The 24,727-nt window shown below is 33.8% G+C and overlaps 1 protein-coding gene and 1 pseudogene across 4 annotated transcripts in view; both read right to left on the bottom strand.

Moving 5' to 3' along the window:
• Fbxw7 (F-box and WD repeat domain containing 7) overlaps positions 1 to 24,727 on the bottom strand; it is a 184,815-nt gene that overhangs the window by 91,017 nt on the left and 69,071 nt on the right. The gene's annotated exons all lie outside the window — the stretch shown is intronic.
• Positions 11,586 to 11,771, bottom strand: LOC143405782 (large ribosomal subunit protein eL39 pseudogene; annotated as a pseudogene).

Genomic DNA, 24,727 nt, shown 5'->3' with positions numbered 1-24,727 from the left:
ACACATGTTTTTCAAAACTCACCTGTGCATTCTATGCAATTTAAAAAATGTATATCAGAGTTGCATGCCTATAATCCCAGTGGCTTGGGAGGCTAAATTGCTTAAGCCAGCCTAAGCAATTTAGCAAGGTGCTAAGCAACTCAGTGAGATCCTGTATCTAATACAAAATAGGGCTGGGGATGTGGCTCAGTGGTTGAGTGCCCCTGAGTTCAATCCCCAGTACCATAAAAGAAAAAAAGAAAAGAAAAAAAAAAAAACCCTAAAATTACATGTTAATTGAAATTAATAAAAAAATTTCTCTGCCTTCTTTGATTCTTCCACTATGAGCCTGTTACATGTTGAAAAGGCATTGTCTTCTTTGCTCTGGCCTCATTAATAGGAACTTCCCTACCCTAACAGCAGACATGCTCATATCAGATAAACAGGACAAAAATCCAGAACACTGATTTTTCCATTTCATCAGGTGAGGTGATAAGTTTTCCCAAAATCCACAGTTCTGGTATTGAAGAAACACACAGTTCACTGTGAAATTTTCTCTATCAGGTAGAGAAAATTTTGACTAAAGAATATGAGAGGACCACATACGCAACTACACTAGAAAGACATTTGAAGCCATTACCTAAAGAGCCAATGACTACAGGTTTGTAAGCAATTTCATTTGGTTAAACATACAATTAGAACTCAGATAAATAAATGCTGTTTTTACTTTATCTCTTACTCATTTCAAAAGCTCCTGCTTGGATTTCTTTTCTAGCTCTATGAAGCAAAACAATTATCTCATTTAGATGAATATGCCAGAAAATCATTATTCACAGTTAGACCCTCTGAAACAATCATTCCATCTTCCTATTCAAATCTTGGCAAGAAGGCAGAGCAGACATATTGAAGAAGACACTGTTCAACTGCAATGCATACAGTGTGATTTCAGAAAACATGTATTTGAATTGAAAAAGAGATATATTTAAACTTGATTCAGTACCAAGCACTAGGGATACAATATTGACCAAAGGTATAAGTCCACATCCAAAATAAACAGAAAGAAGTGACCTTAAAGATACTAACTTCTTAAATTATGAGAAAAAGGTCCACTCTTTCAAGACCCTTATAGGGTATATGGATGAAAAAATTTCTTAAAGTTACAGAATTACAGTAGAAACCAAGCAAAATGAATGGCATTGTAGTCTGGTTCCATGTCTACCCAATGATGTCCTCCCATGCCAATACTATGGTACTGACTCTGCCAGGAAAATCCAAACAATCAAAACTTCTGAAACATTAGATCTAAAGTCCAGAAATATTAATAATCTACTTAAAACTGTTCTTTTTTTTTTCATTCATTTTTAGTATAGTCTGAGCACTATTATCTTCAAATGGCAAGAAATATCAGGATTTTCTTATATAAAGATCTTCTCTATTTGTGCAGAAATAAAGCAACACTGTCATAATGATTAAAATCTGTAAACTAGATCCCTTATGTAATGATCTGTAATTTTTAACACAAGAAATTTTTTAGATTTTTCAGGTTATAGAACAGTATTTCTAGACAAACCTAACAAGGCAGTAGTTGTAAAACACTCTCAAACTTCAAAATACCCTCACTCTCAGTACAAACAATGCTGTGTTGTACACTCATCCTAAAACTAAGAGGAAGCATTGTGGGTTGGTCACAACTCGAATTCCTTATCACAATGAGGGCTGCTGATGGATTTTAACCACTAAACTCAGCATTCGAATAAATAGGAAGACAATAATGGTGGTCACTACTCTCCAAAACCACTGATTTTTCAGATTTGTTGAAAGAGCTATTTCTTAGATATTCAAGTTTCTGGATAGGTTTCCTTCATTCTGAGGTTATTCCTCTTGCCTAGACAAAATCTGAGTACTAACTCGAAATAATTTTAAGAAGAAGAAAGCCATAAAATATGTTTTCATTTTTCTACAATACCAACTCAGCTATTCAAGTTATAGAAACCAAAATATGAGCAGAAAACCTTATGTGTATGAAGCTGTTTTTATATTCAAATTAGCAAAGATGCTTCCACCGCATTCATTTAATCAGCAACCATTTACACAGCGCCCACCCAGCACTATGCTACCTACTGCATATTCATTTAATCCAGAACTCTGAAATCATTACTCACAGTTCACAAAACAGTAAACAAGGTCAAATTAAGGTCACTTGCCTAAAGACTTATAGTTAGTAAGGTTCAGTCCCATGGCTGAAACTCAAATATTTCTGAACCCATCCACTAAGCTAAGCTACCTCCCATTCCAGCATGGACTAAATGAATATTTTGAAATAGAGCAAGAGAAAACTAAAGGCACAAGTGACAGTAAAAGGACACCACTGTGACTACCCGTTTCACAGAAAAGCCCCTCCATTTAAAATAGGGGCCACTCTTTCTCAGGCCTTTAAACATTGTCTTTCCTTCTCTTAGGGCCATGGATAGTGGCTGTGGGTCCTGGCCAAATAAGTAAACAAATAAATAAGTGAAAAATGTTAGGCTTCCTTCAGGAAAGTAAAAACAAACAAACAAACAAACAAAAATCCAAAAAGATTTGTCTTAATTCACTCACTTTAGGATAAAGGTTCTTGGTAATTTGTATCAGCATCCCACCAGAAAACTCAGATGCACACTCTAATCACTCTTGCTTACTAGTTACAAAGTGTTCTTAACACTGTATATGAATCTAAATAAAGCTCTATACTTACATTTTATTACAAATATTTTGGCAGTCTGAAATGATAAGATTTTAGGCAAAACAATGAAATTAAAACTATAGATTTAACCCAAAGAATCTATCCAGCTTTATCATCTTACTTCCCTATTAATTCTCAACACAAATGCAAAATATTACAGAAAATATTTCCTAACTGAACTTACTCTGTGCCAGACCTTGTTAAAAACTGTACATATGAATAATGATTTCATTGTAAAGCAAACCTCTGATATGCATTCCATATTACAGATGAAGAAAGGAGGCTGGGAACGTGTCTACCCTGCCTCTCAAGTACTATACATCTGAAGTAGTCATCCTCTGAACTTCTCATCTCTTGAAAACACTCTTAAGAGCAGTAGAAGTCACACAGTGCTGTGGTCAAAGAGAAACCATTCCTGGCTCCAGCAGATCGAATAGTTTTACATATAGGTTAGAATAAGTAGTATTAATATTAACAAACAACACTAAGGAACAGATAATTTCTGCATGCCGTCAAAGTTAAACTGATGGTGAAACAGCTGCCTAAAATTCAGGCTGTAAAACCTAGTGGTTAAGAGCCAGGTTTAGTAGTTAAGGTACATACACTATTTCTATTAGTACCTAACTATGTAACTTGGGCATATTACTCAAATCTTTAAATTTCAGTTGTTTCATCTGCAAAAGAGGATTTTAAAATGGTACCTTTATCTCACAGAACTATTGTGAGAATTAAATAAGAGATAATGCAATTAAAATGTCAAAAATCCATGTATGGCACATAGGTTGAGTATCCCAAAATCAAAAATCAAAAATCAAAATGCTCCGAAATCAGAAAGATTTCGTACATCAATACAACAGTCAAACAGTTTTGAATTTCAAAGCACTTCAGGTTTCAGATTTTAGGAATGTTCAACTGGTAAGGTCTATGTAAACATAAACCTGGAAACAAAAAATCCCAAATCAGAAACGTGTAGTCCTATTTTCTTATTAGCTGTTATACAATCTTCTGTTATCAATTTTTAAAAAGCTTTAAAATATGCTGCTTTATCATGAATTATGTGTGCTATCAGAAGATATAAGACCAGCAGTCATTAGAGATTTTCCTAATTCAAATCTTAACTCCACTGAGTCTTACCTAAATAATTATCTTCCAAGCCAAAAACATAAAAAAGAATACAGGTTCAACTCTTTTTAGGTGACAAGAAAACCATTCTTTAACCTTTCAAAGATTAGGAACAGGGTTAGTGGTTCTTAAAGTGTGGCCTGGGGATTCCTAGGAGTTGCTGGGATTTTCTAGAAGGTCTGAGAGGTCAGACCTACTTTCAGAACACCAAAAAGGTTCTGGCTTATCCATTCTCACTCTCCTCCAAGTGTATACAGCTATACAACTTGTGAAGATGCTACTGCTCTGATAAATGATAGTATCATACATGCATTTTAAAATTTACTTAATTTTTACTTCTAGTACAACAATTATCAGTAGATAGAATTCACATAACAAAATACTTTGGGGTTCTCAATCATTTGCAAGAGTGTAAAGGGGTTTGCAATCTACTAGTCTGAAAACTGCCATTCTAGGTAGTCAGGAGAATTAGGAACCATATGAAGACACATACAATACACTCTTTCAACTGGAAGCCTTCAGAGGTTATTTTCATTTAGTCCTATTTTACAGCTTTAGAATAGATTCTAGAGATTTAAGTGCCCCACCTAAGGTCACAACAGCTAATAAATGGCATCAGTGAGGGCTGGGGAATCTAGCTCTGGAGTAGAGCATTTGCACAGCATGTCAAGCCCCTGAATGCCAATGCCATCCCCAACACAGCAAAAAAGCAAAAACAAAAACTTAAAAAATAAATAAATAAATAAAAATGGCAGGAATGAATTGGAAGCCAGGTCATAGGTTCCCATGTTCTCTTAACTAGGTCATGAACATACCATATGAATAATTTACTTCAAATTTAGCTAATTTAATATATGTCAAATGCTTTTACTAGCACTTGAGACATATAGCAGGCAGTCCATAAATGGTAGTTCTTCTGAAGAGAATGGAATCTCTACATAAATACCTTTAGTAATCAGCAGCCTCCATTACCTGAGCAACATATTGTATTTTTTGATCAATTTTATATTTACAAAGTTCTTCCTTTTACTAAGGCAAAATCTTCCTCCTTGAGGTTTCTATTTCTCTGGCTGCTACACAAATAAAATTTAATCCTAATATCATATAGTTTATTTTCCAAGCATAGCCCCCCAGATTAATTAAATCACTTCTCCCGTGGCATGACTTCAAACTCCTCACCATCCTTTTTGACTTTCTCAAAGAACTTAAGTAGACTGTTCCTGTGAAAATGAAGTACTCAAAAACTAAAAGAGTTCCAGGGGTTGTCTCAGCATAAACTGAGTTGAGTTTTCCTTGCTCTGGATGTGGTCAATCTAAATAACGTAAAGTGTTATTCTAATTTTACAAAAATCCTTGTTCTTCTATATACAGTGTTAAAAATAAACAGGGCAGCTTGCTTTCTGAGATTTCTTGGCTCTGTTCTTCCCAACTTTCATCTGGCCCTTCTCTTTCCTCTATCCCTATTCTGTGCAATTTTTATTCCACTCTCAAAGTCTGGTTACTGTGAGGCCCTATTATGAAAGAAGGCCCTGGCAGGTCAGTTTTGACAGTTCACAAAGGCTACAATATTCTTGTTCTCACAATTCCTGCTGAGGGCCCATTGAAGTAGGCAGAAGACCTACCAGTTTCAACTGCCAAGCATCCAGGTATTTGGGCAGCTCTCCTGTTGTCAGGTCTGATCCCCACTGCTTCCTTTTGCTTTTTCCTCACTGACACCAAGCAAGTCTTACCTAGTTGTATTTTGGGGTTCTGGGAACAAATACTCTCATGTGTAAATGTTGCCAGTGGGTTTTTTTGTTTTGGTGTCTTGTTGCTCATTTCTAGGTAGAGGTGAGGGAAGATCCAAAAACTATGTTTCTACGTCTTTCCAGACTTCTGTTGTAAGTTAATTTTAAAGTTAACAAAGTTAAATTTTTAAACTGACTTTTCAAAATAAGTAGCTGTTTTTTACAATAGAGGGTAATACTTAAAATTTTTGAATGATGCAACACTTTGTTATTATTATACAGAAAAGTTTTTAACCAAAAACTATAGCTTGTACGTTTGTGGCTGAGACTTAATTTTTTGAATGCATAATGCTGAAACATTAAGAGTAGATTTACACAATACAAAAGGAAGTGCTTTCCGAAGAAGATAATTCCTTTTATTTACACAGATGCTATCATTCTTTGGCTTTGGTAATACAGCATGAAGGTTAGATCCTTCTTTGACATCTCTGGTATGGGAGGCAGCAGTTACTTAAGGGGTCGGTCTGCAGCTGTCCAAACTGTCATAATAAATGCAAGCATCAATCATCCTAGAAATAATACATAAATATCACAACTTTATTTCCCCCAAATAGGTTTCTATTTTGCCCCCTTTCTTGAGAGATAGCAGCACTGGGTACTAAAATTTGGCTGACAGCAAACTGAAGTTAATAGTCCACTGTCACCTAGCTCCCACTATTGCTACGCAAAATTCAGAAAATACCTAATTGCTGTTCCCTTTTAGGTTAACTTTCTTTACTCTCTAGTTCTTTTTAAATATTTTCTTTAACCTAACTATTCTATAGCTACAATATGTTGTGTCTAACTATATATTTATTTCTAACAGTTATAACAGGTGTATTTTAACAGTTTAGGAAATGCATATAGTAATTATCTTTTGAAATACTGATTCTTCCCCAGTCATTCCTGCCTTTTTTGGAACTCAAATGAGATGCACACTAGATCTTTTACTCTATTTTCTATACCTCTTAATCTCTTTTTTCTTTTTTATTCATCTCTCTCAAGCTACATTGTTACTTACAGCTTTATCTATAAAAAATCTTTGAGCCTTATGTTGAATTTACATTACTTCAGAGAAAATCAAGTTTGCTTCAGCTAGTTGTACAGTTATCACCACACTGCCACAGTGTCACTAATGTCACTGTAACAATAAATCCTATCAACATGTACAACTATAATGCATCAATTTAAAAAAATGGAAGGAAAAAAAAATAAAGTCACTGAGGATTTTAGCGCTACGTAGAGCCCTGCGCGAGGGACAGCTTGTGGCAAGTTGGGATAGAGTAGAAAAAATATATTACAAACATGAATAATTAAGACTTAGAATAAGTGGGATGTCTGGTTTGGGTAGATATAGATTTGCTGGAAATTAGACTGAGATAAGCTTCAAGGACAGGTAGAATCCAACTCCCGAAAATCCTTTATGTGTTGTGCTAAAGAAAACGAACTTGAGACTAAAACTCATCAAAGGGGTTATACAATCAGGAAGCTAATACTGTCACATCTATGTACCAGACTTATTTCAGCAGTAATGGCAGTTGAGGGAAGGTGTTTACAAACACAAAAGTAGAAACACATTATTCAAAATTTAGTCTTCAACCAGTTGTTACTGGCATCATTCAGGAGTTTGTTAGAAATGCAGGACCTTGGGTCCCACTTCTGATATACCTAATCAGAATCTGCTTTTTAATGAGATTCTTAGGTGTTTCTTATTCATAGTCAATTGATGTCAGGGTCAATGATCTTCAAAGTCAATGAACATTAGCTTTATTTTAAATTTCAGAAAAGAAAACAATTTTGAGTGCCTGACATTCATTTAATGTTCACAATGTTGCATTATTTGCCTAATAACTAATTTTAATACTCTAGGATCTTTAATATTGTTAGCTTTAATATTTGAGGTTTGATTCTACAGACCTATAATATGCAATATTATATATGCAATATAATCTGCAATTTAGTTGTAACACAAATCTGAAATTCTTTAAGCAATCTTCTAAAAGTAAAACACTTAGCAACCCCAGCAGAGTGTTGAGAAACTGAACAAGATTTTAATTCTCCACTGAGCTTTTTAAAAAAAAAAAAAAAAAAGTAGGTGGAAAGCAGGGTACTTCCTGTTTAGTGACAAAAATAAAAAGGATCTAAGAATCTGATGCTTTTGAAAAAAAAAGTTACAAAATAGAGCTCTAGGCTATTGAGCTATTCTATACTTAACATATATCATTTTATTAAAATTAATAAATGCTGATTGTCACATTAGTCATAATTTCAAAGAAATACTTTTTTTCCAAAATTCTTGTTCACAAAGTAATGTTCCCTGGACCATGTTCAAATCATTGTAGGTGGAAGATATTAAAAAGCAATAACCAGGGCCCTACCACTGAATCTCAAAGTACATTTTTAATAAGATGCTCTTAAGTAATTCAGTGAACAGCCAAGATGCACCCCCACACACAAAAATCTGGAAACCATAAGTGTTCACTTTTGACTTTTTTATTGAAATATAGCATATATATGAAAAAATAACTGCACCTAGATCAAAGAATAGAACATGAATTGCTACTCTAGAACCTCCTTTAGCAACTTCTAGAGACTAGTCCTTGTCATCTGTCTGCCCCCCCCACAACATATACACACACAATGACCACCACAATGAGTTTTAACACCATAGATTAGTTTTGCCTATTTCTGAACTATATATAAATAGACTAATACAATTTATACGCTAGTGTCTGGTCTATGGAGGTGGGGGGTTTGTTGTTGGTTTCATTGTGTCTATAAAACTGATCTATGTTGTTCTCTTTAATTGGTTGATTTTCATTCTCCCTGCTGCATAGTTTACTATTATGTAAAAGTTCCAAGAGTAAAGAATCATTTATAAGCTCTATCTCTTATGAGCATTTGAGTACCAAGATTAAGTTTGATAACCACTGTTGGATATTATTTGGGAAAATCTATACAAGATATATTTAGCAAATTTTTATTTCTCCAATCTAAAATTTATAAAATTATAGTTGTTTAATCAACAGCAAAAATTTATAGGGTTTTGGCTCTCAGTTATAGTCTAATTTCAACTAGTGCATGATAGAATAATAATGTAGCATCAGTACCTTTTTTGAATGAACTATACCACTAAGGATCAAATGGCAAACAAGGGGAAGCATTTCTTTATAAAATTATTCCCATTAGTAGACAAAAAAATTAGAACACCATCATTTTACAACCTCCAATAAATTAATGGATGGAGGTACTAAGTATCAACAGCTGCTAAAATCACAAAAGGAGAGAAACCCGACACTAGGTGATTCCTACAGAGCCAAGCCATCACCCATTAGGCAAAGAGATCAAACCAAGTCTAATAAATCCTCTGGAATCAGATGCCAATTTGCCAGAAATAAAGAGGCCTGATAAACTGCATATATTGAACTGCATTATGAGTGTGCAGCCAAATCTAGACTATTGAAAGCTATGTCAAATATAAATTTTAAGAAAAACAAAAGGAAGGAAAGTAAATCACCCACAGATTAAGAGACTTAAAAAAAGTAAAAACTCTCTTTAAAAATGCTAAAGATTCCCAGGTGTGGTGGGCACCTGCCTGTAATCCCAGTGAGTCAGGAGGCTAAGGCAAGAATATATCGCAAGTTCAAAGCCAGCCTCAGCAACTTAGTGAGACCCTGTCTCAAAATACAAAATATTAAGGGCTAGAGATGTTTTCCAGCAGATAAACACCCTTGGGTTCCATCCCCAGTACCAAAAAAAAAAAAATTGGAAATTTCAGCTAAATTTTCCAAGTAACTTCAGGTTATTCTAGATATCATTGTTCAATCAAGATTAAACAATGATATCTAGACTCTAATAGAACTTACTTAGCTTATAAAAATCATAAACACAGAAAGTAATTACCTTAAGAATAACCTGAAGTTACTTGGAGGAAAGGGTTATGATTGAAGCAAAGCTTGTAGAGGAGTATCTGAGATAGCTAGAAAATTTCTGTTTGAGGGATGTGGTAGTTATAAGAATGTATTATCTTAATACACAAGGTATAAATTTTTTGTAAAAATATCTGCATTTGGGGCTGGGGTTGTAGTTCAGTGGTAGAGCACTTGGCCTAGCATGTGTGAGGCACTGGTTCAATCCTCAGCACCACATACAGATAAATAAAATAAAGGTCCATCAACAATTTAAAAAAAATTAAAATTTTTAAAAATCTGCAGTTTACTAAAAAAAAATGGAAATAGATATAAAAGCAAAACATTATAGATAAGATCTGCCAATCTGCCAATCAAATAAGAACTCCTTCAGCAACATGAGCAAGAGGGCCAGTGTCCTGGACGTTTTTGTTTTTTTAACAAGTTCCAATTTTTTTTATTTGTCCTAATTAGTTATACATGACAGTAGAATACATCTTGATATATCACTCTTCTGGTTGTACATGATGCAGACTTACATAGGTCATGCAATCATATATACACATAGGGTAATAATGTCCGATTTATTCTACTATCATTCCTACCCCCATGGCCCCTTCCCTCTTCCTTCACTCCCCCAGTTTTATTCCAAAGCATCTTTATTCCCCCCCACATTGTGAATTAGTATCCACATATCAGAGTAGTCTGAACTTTTTCGATGATGATTTTCATTATGAGTTATCAAAATAAGTTTCAATTTATCAAAATAAAGCAGAAAGAAAGAATCTGACAAAGTTTATGATGCCTGCCTTAATAATTCAAGAAACTAGTAGAATATTCAGACTCATGGCTACTGTAGCTAGTCATATAACAAACGCCCAGTCTGACAAACTCAACAAATCTGAGAATTCAACACATACCTTGAAACTGTAGTTCATCTACTTTTACACAATTCTTCATTCCACTATTCCACTAGTATGCAACACAGTAATTTACTTGTGTACTAGGCTACTAGCCACAGCTGACCAACCACTGGGCTTTAATGAATTTCTTCTGATGTCAAAGAGGCTAATCAAATTCAAAATATACAATACCAGACTCTCACTTTTACTATATAAATACAAGATTTTTTTATTTCATTAAAAAGTAAGATAACTGGGCTGGGGCTGGGGCTGGGGCTGTAGCTCAGTGGCTGAGCACTTGCCTAGAATGCATGAGGCACTGGATTCGATCCTCAGCACCACATACAAATAAATAAAATAAAGGCATTCTATCCATCTACAATTAAAAAAGATTTTTAAGATAACTATGTAAGTGTATATAATACTACACCACGCTTTTTAAAAAGTAAACAATGAATTTGCCAATGCCTGAGTCTATTACTGAGCTAGGAAAACTTTTTTTTTAATAATTTATTGGAAAACTGCAAACAGGTATGAATTAGACTGATGATATAACCTTAAGTACAGCATTCTTCACCCTAAAGTGGCAGTAGTCTAATGAGAGAACAAGAATTTCCATCAAGTGGAGAGCTTCCCTACCAATCTTTTACCATCATCACCATCAATATCTGAGTAGAAAAGAATATGAATGAATGTAACTTATCAACTAAGTACAAACCTTAAATCAATAAGAGCATCTGCATGTATACGTGCATTCATGAGTATATGTATATATCTTTATTGCTGCATTTCTGAACCTATAGTACAGTTTGGTTTCTTTTTTTTTTTTTTTCATATACAACTGAAGACAGGAATATGGTAGTCAGTGAATCTGACTTTTGACTCACCATTCACTTTGAACAATTCACTTTCATCATTAAAAAAGAATGAATGAACATGTATTGTGTTCAAATCATTGTACTAGGTGTTTTATATAAATTCTGTCTTTTTTCTTTTTCAAATGTTTCATAGATTAATTACCAAACTAACCAAAACCAGTACAACATCATCTCTGTAAAAGAAAGCTCACATTCCCAATTAAATATTCTCAACTATCCAGAATAGTGGTGACATTTTCATCTTGATGTGACAAGATGGTCATAACCTTGATACCGCATAAATATGTGTAACATTTTATGTGTAATCCTTATAGACCCAGCTTGGTTCTCCTTCAATGTCCCCTCTTGGAGTTATACTTGATTTTATTACCAGTTTCCATTCTAATCCACTGGAGAATGGGATGATTTTACTTTCGTTTCTCAGCCAGAAATCAATTAATCCTAAAAGTCTTATGAAAAGACAGGTGAGGAAGTGAATCAAGTACATATACCATAATGACCAAAAAAGGTAAAGAGAGTATTAATTATATCTTAATATTTTCAAAAGAATCCTACCAGGAAGAGAGATTAGTACAGTAGAGGAAAGGAACTAGGGAAGGGAGAAGGGGAGAAAAAACTGAGGAATGATACTGTCCAAATTACATTATTATATTGTGATTACAATGTACCAATAAAAATAAGGGGGAAAAGCTTTAAAAAAAAAAAAGAATTGTACCAAATAATCAGCATAACCCTCACAAAGCCACAACTCTTTAATATAAATTTGATTTAGTCACAAGTTTGCCTAACTGTAAAGCCCTTTCTTTTACTATGTGGGAATGATAACACCTAAATGAATACCATACTATTTGACATACACAGCAAGATGGACTGGTGATGGAGTTCAAAGAGAAAGTTCTTGCCTAGCATGTAGAAGACCTGGGTATGATCTCCAGCACTGCAAAAACAAAACAAGTAATACACAATAATTATCAACAACAACAAAATGAGATAACCCATACAGCCTATAAAACATAAAGCTATATATGTAAGTGTAAGAAATGACTAGTACTGATAAGCCCATTCCACCAACCATTACTTCCCTCCTCACACGGCAGAGATGCTTGAAAATAATAACACAGAAAGAATAAACAAGAAAATACACAAATACAGTTCAATACACAAAGTATCAACAACAAAACAATGGGACTTGGAGAGACTACAGTCCATTTCCCTACAAGACATGCTTCTTTAGTGTGAATTAATTCATTCATTCATCATTAGAGATGTGGTCAGTATAGTGTGAAAGTCACTTTGACCCATAATTTTTCATAGCGCAGGGATGTTTTAAAGCCATAAGAGACAAGCTTTCTCACTAAAACAGCCTTATCAATATATCATGATTTTAAAGAATAAACTAAATTCTATAGAAGGGATAACTGGGGACTCATTAATGGCTTCAAATTTAAACCACCTCATGAGGCTGCAGGTAGAGATAAAGAAGCTGTGAAAATATTTTCTTTGTATTTATGTTTTAAAGGGTGGAGGAATGAAAGACCACATCCTGGATCAACTGATGAATTCTGACAAATTGATCATAAGTAGAAATGAATGTCAAAGGAGAAAACATAAATCCCAGGACTTAGAACTAACTGGTGTTGGTTGCAAATGTTTAACTGTATTAATATTTTTATTATAATGGTTACTGAGTTTGTTAGAACACACAGTATAATGCTGCATAGGCTTCTGAGTGGTTTGTCCCTATTTTTAGGGACTAAAATTTTCAGAATCTGGGTGTTTTTCAGAGACATATATATTGCTTTATAACTGGATGGTCTGCCTCATAGAAACAGAAAAGCAATCATGAAATTCATTTGAAAAAAAACAGGAGACCCAGAATAGCCAAACAATCCCTAGCAAGAAGAGTAAAGCAGGAGACATCACAATACCAGACCTCAAACTATACTACAAATCTATAGTAACAAAAACAGCATGATATTGGCACCAAAACAGACATGTAGACCAGTGGTACAGAATAGAGGACACAGAGACAAACTCACATACAGTTATCTCATATTAGACAAAGGCACCAAAAACATACAATGAAGAAAAGATAGCCTCTTCAACAAGTGGTGCTGGGAAAACTGGAAATCCATATGCAGCAAAATGAAATTAACTCCCTCTCTCACCAGGCACAAAACTCAACTCAAAGTGGACCAAGAATTCCAGGAATTACACCAGAGACTCTGTACCTAATAGAAGAAAAAGCAGGCCCAATCTTCATCATGTCAGCTTAAGACCTGACTTCCTTAACACGACTCCTAAAGCACAAGAAATGAAATCGAGAATCAATAAATGGGATGGATTCAAACTAAAAAGCTTCTTCTCAGCAAAGGAAACAATCAATAACGTGAAGAGAGAGCGAACAGATGGGAGAAAATCTTTACCACACACACATCAGATACAGAACTAATCTCCAAGATATATAAAGAACTCAAAAAACTTAATACCAAAAAACCAAATAACCCAGTCAATAAATGGACTTAAGGAACTGAGCAGTCATTCACAGAAGATATACAATCGATCAACAAGTATATGAAAAAATGCTCAATATCTCTAGCAATTAGAGAAATGCAAATCAAAACTACTCTAAGATTTCATCTCACTCCAGTCAGAATGGCAGCTATTAGCTTAATAAGAATATAAACAACAATAAGTGTTGGCGAGGATGTGGGGAAAAAGGCACACTCATACATTGCTGGTGGGACTGCAAAATAGTATAACCAATCTGGAAAGCAGTATGGAGATTCCTTAGAAAACTTTCAATGGAACCACCATTTGACCCAGCTATACCACTCCTCAGTTTATACATAAAGGACTTAAAACCAGCATACTACAGCTACACAGCCACATCAACATTTATAGCAGCTCAATTCACAATAGTTAAACTGTGGAACCAACCTAGATGCCCTTCAATAGATGAATGGGCAAAGAAACTGTGGAAAATTATTTAGAAATAAAAGGGAATCAAATCATACATTTGCAGGTAGATGGATGGAGTTAGAGAATATCATACTAAGAGAAATAAGTCAAAGGCCAAATGTTTTCTGATAAATGAATGTTAACCCATAATGCGGGGTGGGGGGGTGGCATGGGATGAGTGGAGGAACTTTGGATTGGGCAAGGGAGGTAGGTATGGGGATAGGAAAGATGGTGGAATGAGAAGAACATCATTACCCTAGAACATGTATGAGTGCGCGAATGGTGTGACCCTACTTCGTGTACAACTAGAGAAGTGAAAAACTGTGCTCCATTTGTGTACAATGAATCGAAGAGCATTCTGCTGTCATGTATAACTGATTAAAACAAATAAGTATTTTTTAAATCTTCCTTTTAGATTATGTTATTTTAAATCTCAGTTGTAATTTAATTTATAACATTAAATAGACTTAAATTAATAATCTATGTCATATTTAGTTTGAAAATTACCATGCTGAAAATCTGAAAGGAAGGTATCCATTTCCCTTCCACCTTAGTATGCTTTACATTTTAATTTTAAAAATATGGTTTAAGAGTAATATATACTATGTCCTGACAAATCTACCATATACCAGGTATTTGGTGTTTTATATTGCTATATTTTTTAATATTTATTTTTTAGTTGTAGTTGGACACAATACCTTTGTTTTATTTGTTTATTTTTATGTGGTGCTGAAGATCGAAGTCAGGGCCTCACACATGCTAGGCAAGCACTCTACCACACAACCCTAGCCCTGTTATCTGTTTTAATCTTCACCCAAAACGCTGATTAGCGATTAACTTCACTTTGAAGTTGAGGAGACACTGAAACTATTACAGATTTGCCTCAGATCATATTAAGTATTGGGTTTAGGTTTTTACCTCACTAATATCTTACTTCGAGGCCCATCCCCCCCACACTCCCCATCCCTTTCTTTTTTGGTGAGGCTGGGGTTTGAACCCAAGGTAAATGCTTTATCACCAAGGTAAATCCAGATTGGTTGCACCAATCTGCAGTATGGAGATTCCTTAGAAAACTTTCAGTGGAACCACCATTTGACCCAGCTATTCCACTCCTCAGTCTATACCCAAAGGACTTAAAACCAGCATACTACAGTTGTACAGCCACATCAATGTTTAAAGCAGCTCAATTCACAATAGCTAAACTTTGGAACCATCCCAGATGCCCTCCAATAGATGAATGAATAAAGATAAACTGTGGTGTGTGTGTATATATATACACACACACACACACACACAATGGAATATTACTCAGCAATAAAAGACTTCTGTGAGTTCTTGCTAAGTTTTCCAGACTGGCCTTACATTTATGATCCTTCTGCATTAGCCTCCCAAGTAACTGAGCTTGATTGCTAGCCTGTGGTGCTGTTGGGAGGTGGTGGAACCTTCAGTAGGTGGGGCCTAGAGAAAGGAAATTAAGTCATTGGAAAGTGCACTCAAGGGGATACTGGAACCTTGGCCCCTCCTCCCTTTGCCTGCCACCTGTGTACTCCCCTGCCATGATATATTATTTTGCTACAGGGTCAAAAGCTAGGGTTAATCAACAATGAACTTAAACCAAAAACCAAAATAAACTTTCCTGTTTTTAGATTGTTTACCTCAGGTAATTGTTACAGCAACAGAAAACTGTCTAACAGGTGTATATATTCAATATACATAAATATACTCATTATGGAATTTAAAAAAAGTTAAGAAAAATCAGTAACAGATAGGTTTTTATGCTTCCTTAAAAGATTACCAAAATTTTACTTGGGGCTGTCCCAGAAGCTTTCCAACTGTTTTCAATAACTGTTTTTGTTAGAAATTTATTTTGCCTCATTACAAGGGTCAAATCTAAGACTTAGAAAATTTGAAAATAAAAACATGTAAAGAATTATTTTTAAATTATCTACAATCCTACCATGCAGAGATAATTACCTTATAAATTTGTTGTATTTCCTTCCAGTCAGTCTTTTCCTCAACAATATGAATACAAACTTTAAAAGCTGGTGCCAGGGCGCCCAGAGTTGTGGCTCAGGGATAAAGCGCTCACCTAGCATGCCTGAGGCACTGAGTTCAATCCTCAGCACCTCATAAAAATAAAATAAAGGCACTGTGTCCACCTACAACTTAAAAAAAAAAAAAAAAAAAAAAAGCTAGTGCTGTATTATAATGAAAATGCTGGCATTCAACCACTTCTGGCCTACAAAAATGACAATTTCATTTAATTTTAGTTTTAACCTAACTCTATATGTACTGAGTGCATATAGTATTATCACAATTTTACTTTCTTTGAGATTTTTATATCCGTCACAAGCATTTTATTATATATGTAATAATCTTCCCAATATGATGTTTTAAGGCTGGGTGGTAGTCCAAACAAATGAATATAATAAATAACGTCACTGTTTCTCTGATGTTTGAAACTGAATTGTTTCCAGTTTTCACTATTATAATTGATACTGGTATGAACATGCCTGTGCCTCAATTTTCCTGTGAATCTCTGATTATTTCCTTAGGATAAATCCCTAAAGGTAGGGTGACTGAGTCGAGGTTTATGAATACTTTTAATACTACATAAACATGTTCCTAAAATCACTAGCACAGAATAACTAGTTCACATTTAATCATTAGTATATGAGACTGCTTATTCATTCACATGACTACATGTTTTTAACAATCTGAAGGATTGTTAAAAATTATCCTTGAATTCTTAAGGAAAGAAAAGCTGATGGACAATGTGTATATAGGTGAACCAGGAACACATTATCAATACCAATGGTTCTCAAACTGGTATACATAAGAACCATGAGGGGAGTTTATTTAAAAATGAAGAACCCGGGATCCCATTCAAGTGATTCTGTCAATGGATCATGATGTAAATTTGTACTTTTAACCATCACCCTGAGTGAAATAGATGTAAGTGACCCATGAACCACACTTTGAGAAAAACTACTCTAGAGTAAATGCATGCTTCATTTACATGAGTAACTATTACAGATAAATTACTGCTGAGTAAGAAGTGAACTTACTTCTTATTCAAAATACAAAATTAGGTAACTGTATGTCTTCAGATCAGCATTTTGCTTCATTTCTACAGTCACAGCTTAACTGAAGGTGCAAATACTTGGAAAAGTACACCAAGTACAGCAGTCTACCCACAATTTGGGGAGTAAAAAGCAATTTTAAAATATAAGTTTTATTACTGGTTCTGCTATTCCCTAGCAAAACCTTCTCAAGTCTCAATGTCCTCACCTTTAAAAATAATAATTAAGAGTACCTTTCTCATGAACACGATAATTAACACAGAAATGCTTAGTAGAGCACCTGGTCCAAAGTAAGAGTTCAATAAAGATGTTATAATTATTATTACAAGACCAGCACTGCTAAAGCACCTAATTCAACCAACCCACAAGACTCTTTGGCTCAGCAACAAAGGGGACTACACATAGCTTATCTAATAAACATACACAGAGTTTTGATAACAATATCCTACCGTTTTTTAGAAAAATGATTACTTAAAAACATGCTAGGTACTGAATAAACACTTTAATAAAATTGTCTTAGAACACTGTTACATGAACAAGTACCAATGTCAGAATTTAATCCCAGGTCTGTTCTTTTAACCACTAAGACAATTTCTAGGATAACTACTCTATTTAAAGACTACCAAATATCATAAAAGGTAAAACAAGAGCTGGGTGTATATCTCAAAGGTACAACGCTTGTCTAAATGTGCTAGGCCCTGAGATCAATCCCCAGCAGAGGAAACACACACACACACACACACACACACACACACACACACACACACATATATAAACCAGCACTTTTTGCAAACTATGCATCCTTGCACCCCCCAGAAGATATGAAAGATTAAAAGGAGACATCAATATCATCTACAACCTGATTCTTTTAAGAAATCTCAGCCTTCCACTTAATTCTAACTTCTATATCTTCCAGGACAACTATTGTAACTACCTCACACTGGAAAGGGTAAACTGATTTCTCCCTAATGGTCATTTTAAAAGTCTGTTTAGGATACTTTAAAATGTTCATTCATAATTTGATCAAGATCATCAAGCAGATTAGTGGCAGAGCCTAATTAAATCTAAGCCTTTAAATGCTTGATTCAGGGCTCTTTAGAAAAGGCAGCTCCACTGGGGCAGGAACTTCACAAAGTTTACTACTCAGTTAGTTTACATGAAATACTGTATAATTAGAGAGCAATCATAACATCGTCTTTTATAATCATTCTTTTAAAAAAAAGTAATCAACATATTCTAGTATTTTCTTTCTTCCTATTTGCTCAATTCATGGCAAAAAAAATAAACAATACTCTAAGGTAGATGACTCCAACCACTCCAGTGAAACATATCAATAATTAATTTGTGAATAGCCCATTACTTTCACATAAAGGAAATGTATCCTTGAACAAATCTCAAAATGATATTAACATTTTTATGTTCCTATTACTAATGGTCACAGAAGTTTTATGGAGGATTGTGGAGGGGGATAAAAAGTTGCCTATTAAATAATAAACAATTACAAATTCCAGTTTAAATTACTTTACCATCTTTTTCAATTAATTTTTAAAGTATATAAATTCAGGAAAATGTGTAGAACAATAGCAGTAATATTTTCATCTTTCAAGAAATATTAAGGCCAAGGATTTGATTACATCAGAAAAGGAAAGACACCCTCTTCACATGGTGGCTTGATTCTAATATAATGACAATGTTATGCTTGATTCTATCATGGCAAATTACTAATTTTAGTTATTTTGTTTTTGCACATGGTTAGGAAAGAGTATCCTATGTCAAGAACATAAATAGGGAATGACAGAGAAGTCCATATTTGTATGTGTCTGGTTCTGTACAAAACATTTTTAATGTATATTAGTCAGAGAGGTAGAGGTGTTGTGTGGGAAGAAGGAAAGGGAAGAGATGACATTTGCTTTCCTAATGCAGTTTATTGTAGGTAAGGTCTTAGCACCTGAGTCTTAAACTTCTTTCTACAACAGTAATTCTATTCTACAGACACAGTTAATCCTATATTTCTACATTTGTAATTAATAAGTTGTTCAAAAAGCATGAAAGATGAAAACAAAAACATTAATAAAATATAATCACTTTATGATTTTCCCAGGTGGCTTAGCCGTAGGTACCAAAAACAGGTTTCCAGACCAGAGCTGCATGGTTTCTTGGAGTTTCTCATCCCTACAACTTCTTGCAAGATTTTGTATCTACCTCTCTGCTCCTAAATACAGAAATAAAATGTTATGATCTAAACCAACAAAGACATTGTGTATATTTTAACCTAAAATGTTGAGGAACTAGTCTTAAAATGTTTGGCAGCCCGAAGGTTTTGCTCCCTAAAAGGTTGTTCATGTTAATAAAATTGCCAGAGACCATGATTAATACCATTCTTCTTATGAAATCTTCAATTCCATGGAAAATTAATAAGAAATGTCCCCCCCAAAATTAATCACTTTAAATTTTATAATTTTGATATTACATTACCCTACATATTGTTTTGAATTTGCTATATCCTTAAACATTACTTTAAAAGGGCTACTAATGTTTTCATCAGTATCCTTTAGAAATGATACACCTCAGATTTCTTAATATTCTTGCATCCATGAAATCACTGAGAGCAAAAGACCAAAAAAGTATACAAAACAATTTTCTAGCACAATTTGCTAGATCAAGAATTTATCATAATTCCAATATTAAAATTATAGTTAAGAGTTTAAAACTGATAAATAAATAAATCTTATAAATCTTAAGGATATTCTATGTCACTTAGATAACACAGGATATTTAAACATAAATTCTTAAATCTTAAGACACGTGCTCTGATGTCAAGACCAGAGTATGTTGATACATATATTGATGCTAAGCTAGAAACAGAAAACAGAGAGACGATGTTTTATTCTATTCAAGGTTAATCATAAGAATTAACTTTTTATGAATTGATGAGTGAAATAATATACAATTTCTAAAATTTCATGAGGATATTCAAATTAATTATGAAATTATTGTGGTTATCCAAAACTTAAAGCAAAAAAGAAAATAAGAGAAAAAAATTAACTTTTCTCATTTCAAAAATAAATGCTGCTGCTGCTTTAAGTGACCAGCAGTCTCAGATCAACTCCAGGCTGCAATCACAACATCCATTAGAGTACTCCACAGCTCAGAGCAAGCAAGCAAGTGGTTGTCAGTGCAGCTAGTAAATCACCTGATCCTATTACAAAATCAATTACTGCAGTGCATTTCCATTGCTACACAATCTGATGATGACAAAATGATATTGGATAGCTACTGCAAGGTCAAGAAAACTGCTAAGAACATCTTTAATTGGTCTTTTCTTTTTAATCATTTGGCCCTAGTTATAATGCAGCCATTTTAATTGTATATTTTTATTTGAAATAAATCTATGTAGTTACCTTTGGTTGTCTGGGACATTCGATGGATAATCTCTGCAACTGGTCTGATGTATGGCTACAAGAGAAAAGATCGGAGCAGCAGGTCGAACGGCTCAACCTCTTCATTAAAGAAGAAATAATGCTGCAGCCACAGCCACACATTGACTTGCTCATTAGATGAGAATTTGACTTAAAAAATCAGAACTGGTAATGTCCCGTATATACTCAAAATTGGCTAACTGCCTCATTCTGCAGCTCTCCGGCTAAAAGAAACACTGCTAAAAAAGAATAAAACAACAGCTTCCCCACAGATGATACCAGCCACAAACTCATCGCCAAGAAAAACTGGATATTAGAAACAGAAGTCTCCTGGCTACTCTTCAGACAGAAGGTAAGGTGCTTTAATATTTCAAACTGTTTTATATTAAAGCCCAAGTACTTAACAAAGGAACAAACTCAAGGTAAGACATCCTAAAAATTATACTAACCACTCTTTCTGTCTTCCATCAGTTTAGATCTGTTTGCCTACTCCTTCAGCTCAGCCTATCCAACCTGTTCCCTTTGTAAATGCACACTATTTCAACAACCAACAGGAATGAGCCCCACCCCTTGCTGTCCCCACACACACCGTTCAAGAACGGCTCAATATCTGGAAAAGAACTGCTGCAGCATTGCTTTGAGAAACAACAGGGAGCAAATTACTGAACGGATTCTTTAACTTACCAATCAGAACTGCTGACCTTTTATGACTCTACAATTCAAGAAGCCTGCCAAATACTCACAGTAAGAAAAATCAACTGATTTTATTTCTATACTATAGATTAATTTACAGAATTGTTTTCAATCTTATTATTCAATATAAAATTGAGTAAGAAACAGAAACATAAACCTAAGTATTTTCTTAGCAAACAAATTTTAGGTAGTAGCTACACAAAGTAGCTCATCTTTAAGGGTTGGTGGGAGAGGGCAGGAGGGTGGTTGAATAAGATGCAGAGTAAAAAAATCCTGAGTACTGTGCTTAGACTTGAGAAGTAATGAGCAATACAATCCTATAGAAAAATAACAGTGCAGATAATGATAAAAATAAACAGCAAGATAGTCCAAGGAAGCCCCTGCTATCATAAATGTTAAAAGAGTCTTAATAAGAAGAAAAAGACATGTGGCTATCTAGATAGGTTATTAAAAATAAGTAAAAAGCCATCAAGAATCTGTTTTGATTATTGAATCTTTTCATTTGGTTATTTGCATTTCATTAGATTTTTTAAATACCACAAACCACTCAAAAACACAAGAAATAGTATTAAGAATGCTAGCCATTTTCTAGTATCTTTTATATTTAAGCATTCTACCTTTCCCAATAATATAATTATTTACATCATGTAATTATAACCCACAACAAGGAATATCACATTACTATAAATACTTCACCCATCTCAAATAATCATACTTCAAATAATTATAACTTAATAAACAGTCACAGACCTGTGACTTGCCAATCCTTGTTAACAACACCTTTTTGGGAAAAGATGGTCAAGAAACTGAATGTAATAAAACATCTCCATTTAAAATATATATTTTTAAAACTTCATATTTTTTGTGGCACTGAAAGCTTCCTCATTTGTGTATGTATTGTGCTCAGTTTCTTCCCTGGTTTAAAGCTAAAAGAGCCAGTATTGCCTCTGCCTTCACCTTGTACTGCCCTTTTGATATTCATGTTATACTTAAATCAATTCTTTCAGAATATCTAAAAAAAACATGCATGCACTTCACACTGATTTAAAAAAAAAAAAAAAAACCTTTTGTAGATAAGGTCTATGGAAACAAACAAGCAAAATAATGCAGTAACCTTTTACTCGCCTGCTGGAGGTACTGTCTGCTGCACAGAATTTTAAAGCCTCATCTGCAGATGCAATTGTGCTGGTATTGCCAAGAAGTCTGCCTTTGCTGTGCTGCTGCTATACAAACTATTCATCGAAAGAGCACTTTATATGGAAAACATGAAGTACTATCAGTTTAAGTTTCTTATATGATTTAACAAAAGAACTTCTAAAATCTAGCTATAGCTCTGCTCTAGATAATCTCAGGTGCATGTTAGACACGTTAGGGAAAAAGGTCCTATTGCTGCTGATGCATTACTTTAGCAAATGTGTGAGATGGGGAAGCTGAAAGAGGTAATGAAAAAATTAATATATCATGCTAATGTAAAAATATGTACCAAGTATTAAAATCTGACACAATTTATATTGCCAATGAATGTACAACATGCCCTTAATAGCTTGAGATTTTTATGAATTTTATAATTAGCAGAAGCCTATAAATAAATCATTGTCTAATATTAACAGACAAGTATCAATTAAACAACTCTACCAAATGCATACTCCTCTTAATGAAAATAAGTTATTTTACTAGCTCCTCAGCATCACTACTGTTTCTGAAAGAAATAATGAAATAAAATATCCAAAAGAACAGAATGCTTCTGAAATATCTTGCAATGCTTCATCTTCCTTGTCACCCCCACCAATATCCCTTGTCTCAGATTATTTTTAACCAAATTAGCTTGTAAGCAATAACAGCTATTTTCATTATTTATAATTTTCCTTCCATGTCAGCTAATTTAATGTACTACTGATTCTCTATTTAGATAGAAAGCAAACCAACAAAGATAAACCATTAAAAATTATCCAAAAAGCAGCATAATATTGCTTACAAAAAAAGCAGTATTTAAATTTAGCCATACATATGTTTAAAAAGTAGAGGAGACATTAATATTTGTTCATTAATGACAATTAAGTATCATGCTACTTCTTCAATAAGCTTAATGTCATTTCAAAGATACTTTCTCCCTTAACTGCAAGTAATTCTAAATGTCAAAAACTTATCTGACTCATATTATTGTATTTAAAAAAACAATTATTCTTTCATTTAAAAATAACCATATATTTCATATATAGTACCCTTGAGAGAAGACTCCAACAATTCTCAAAATGTGGACCTGTGGGTTCCTATGACCCTTACATGGACTCTATGAGATCAAAACTATTTTTACAATACTGAGATGTCTCTTATGTTTTTACTCTCATCTATTTTACCAGTATATATAAAGTTTTACTCTGATTACATGGCATGTAATATCCAACCTGTTTGAACACAGAGGCAAATGAGAATACAAATGTCTTCCACTAAGCTAGACTTTAAATTCATTTGCAGAAATGAAAAAGAATGCCATTCTTTTCATTAATTTTTTTTCTGTTTCAGGAAAATATAGCAATTTTCCCCAAAAGATATGTTAATTGTATGAACATGTAATTGGATGTTATTTTTCAATGAATTTAATAAATCAATACATATTAAACTTTTTATTTTTATTTTACAATAGGGTAAATATTAAAAGACATAACCCACAATTTTAAAGAGCTCCTTAGGGTTTTCAGCAGTTTTTAAGAGTTTAAAGGTGTCCTGAGACCAAAACAAATTGAGATTCATTAGAAACGTTTGCACACATTTTTTCTTAAATCAAGGCTTACATTTGTTATAAAAAAAGTAATACTCATTTTAGGATATCAAATATAAAATGTTTTTGAATTTTCACTGTCATTTTCAATACATGAGCCCAATTATTATTAGATGGATTTAACAAAAGTGCTACCATCTATTTTTTAAAGTAGTAGATAACCAAAATTATGATTTCCATAGAGTAGGAATTAAAAAAAAACTCACTCATTGAAAAATAATGAAAGTTCATTGAAGGAAAAAGGAAAATGTGAGATGATGTTTTTATATTAAAAGAAAATATATATGAGTTTCTGAACTCATTTTGCCAATGAAATAATTAATCTTAAATAATTTTTTCCAGAGAAGAAATAAACTTTAAATGAATACACCTCCAAATAGGATTATCTTCAGTGATAAATACACTAAGGAGAAAGCACACAATACAGACACACATTAAAGAATATATGAAAGTGCCAGGTGTGGTGGTGTACACCTGAAGTATCAGGTACTTGGAGGGCTAATAAGGTCAGAGAA

The sequence above is a fragment of the Callospermophilus lateralis genome, chromosome 8 (genome assembly GCF_048772815.1).
Source record: "Callospermophilus lateralis isolate mCalLat2 chromosome 8, mCalLat2.hap1, whole genome shotgun sequence".
Classification (NCBI taxonomy): Eukaryota; Metazoa; Chordata; class Mammalia; order Rodentia; family Sciuridae; genus Callospermophilus; species Callospermophilus lateralis.
The sequence above is the reverse complement of the archived record's forward strand: the minus strand, read 5'-3'. Positions and strand labels throughout refer to the sequence as shown.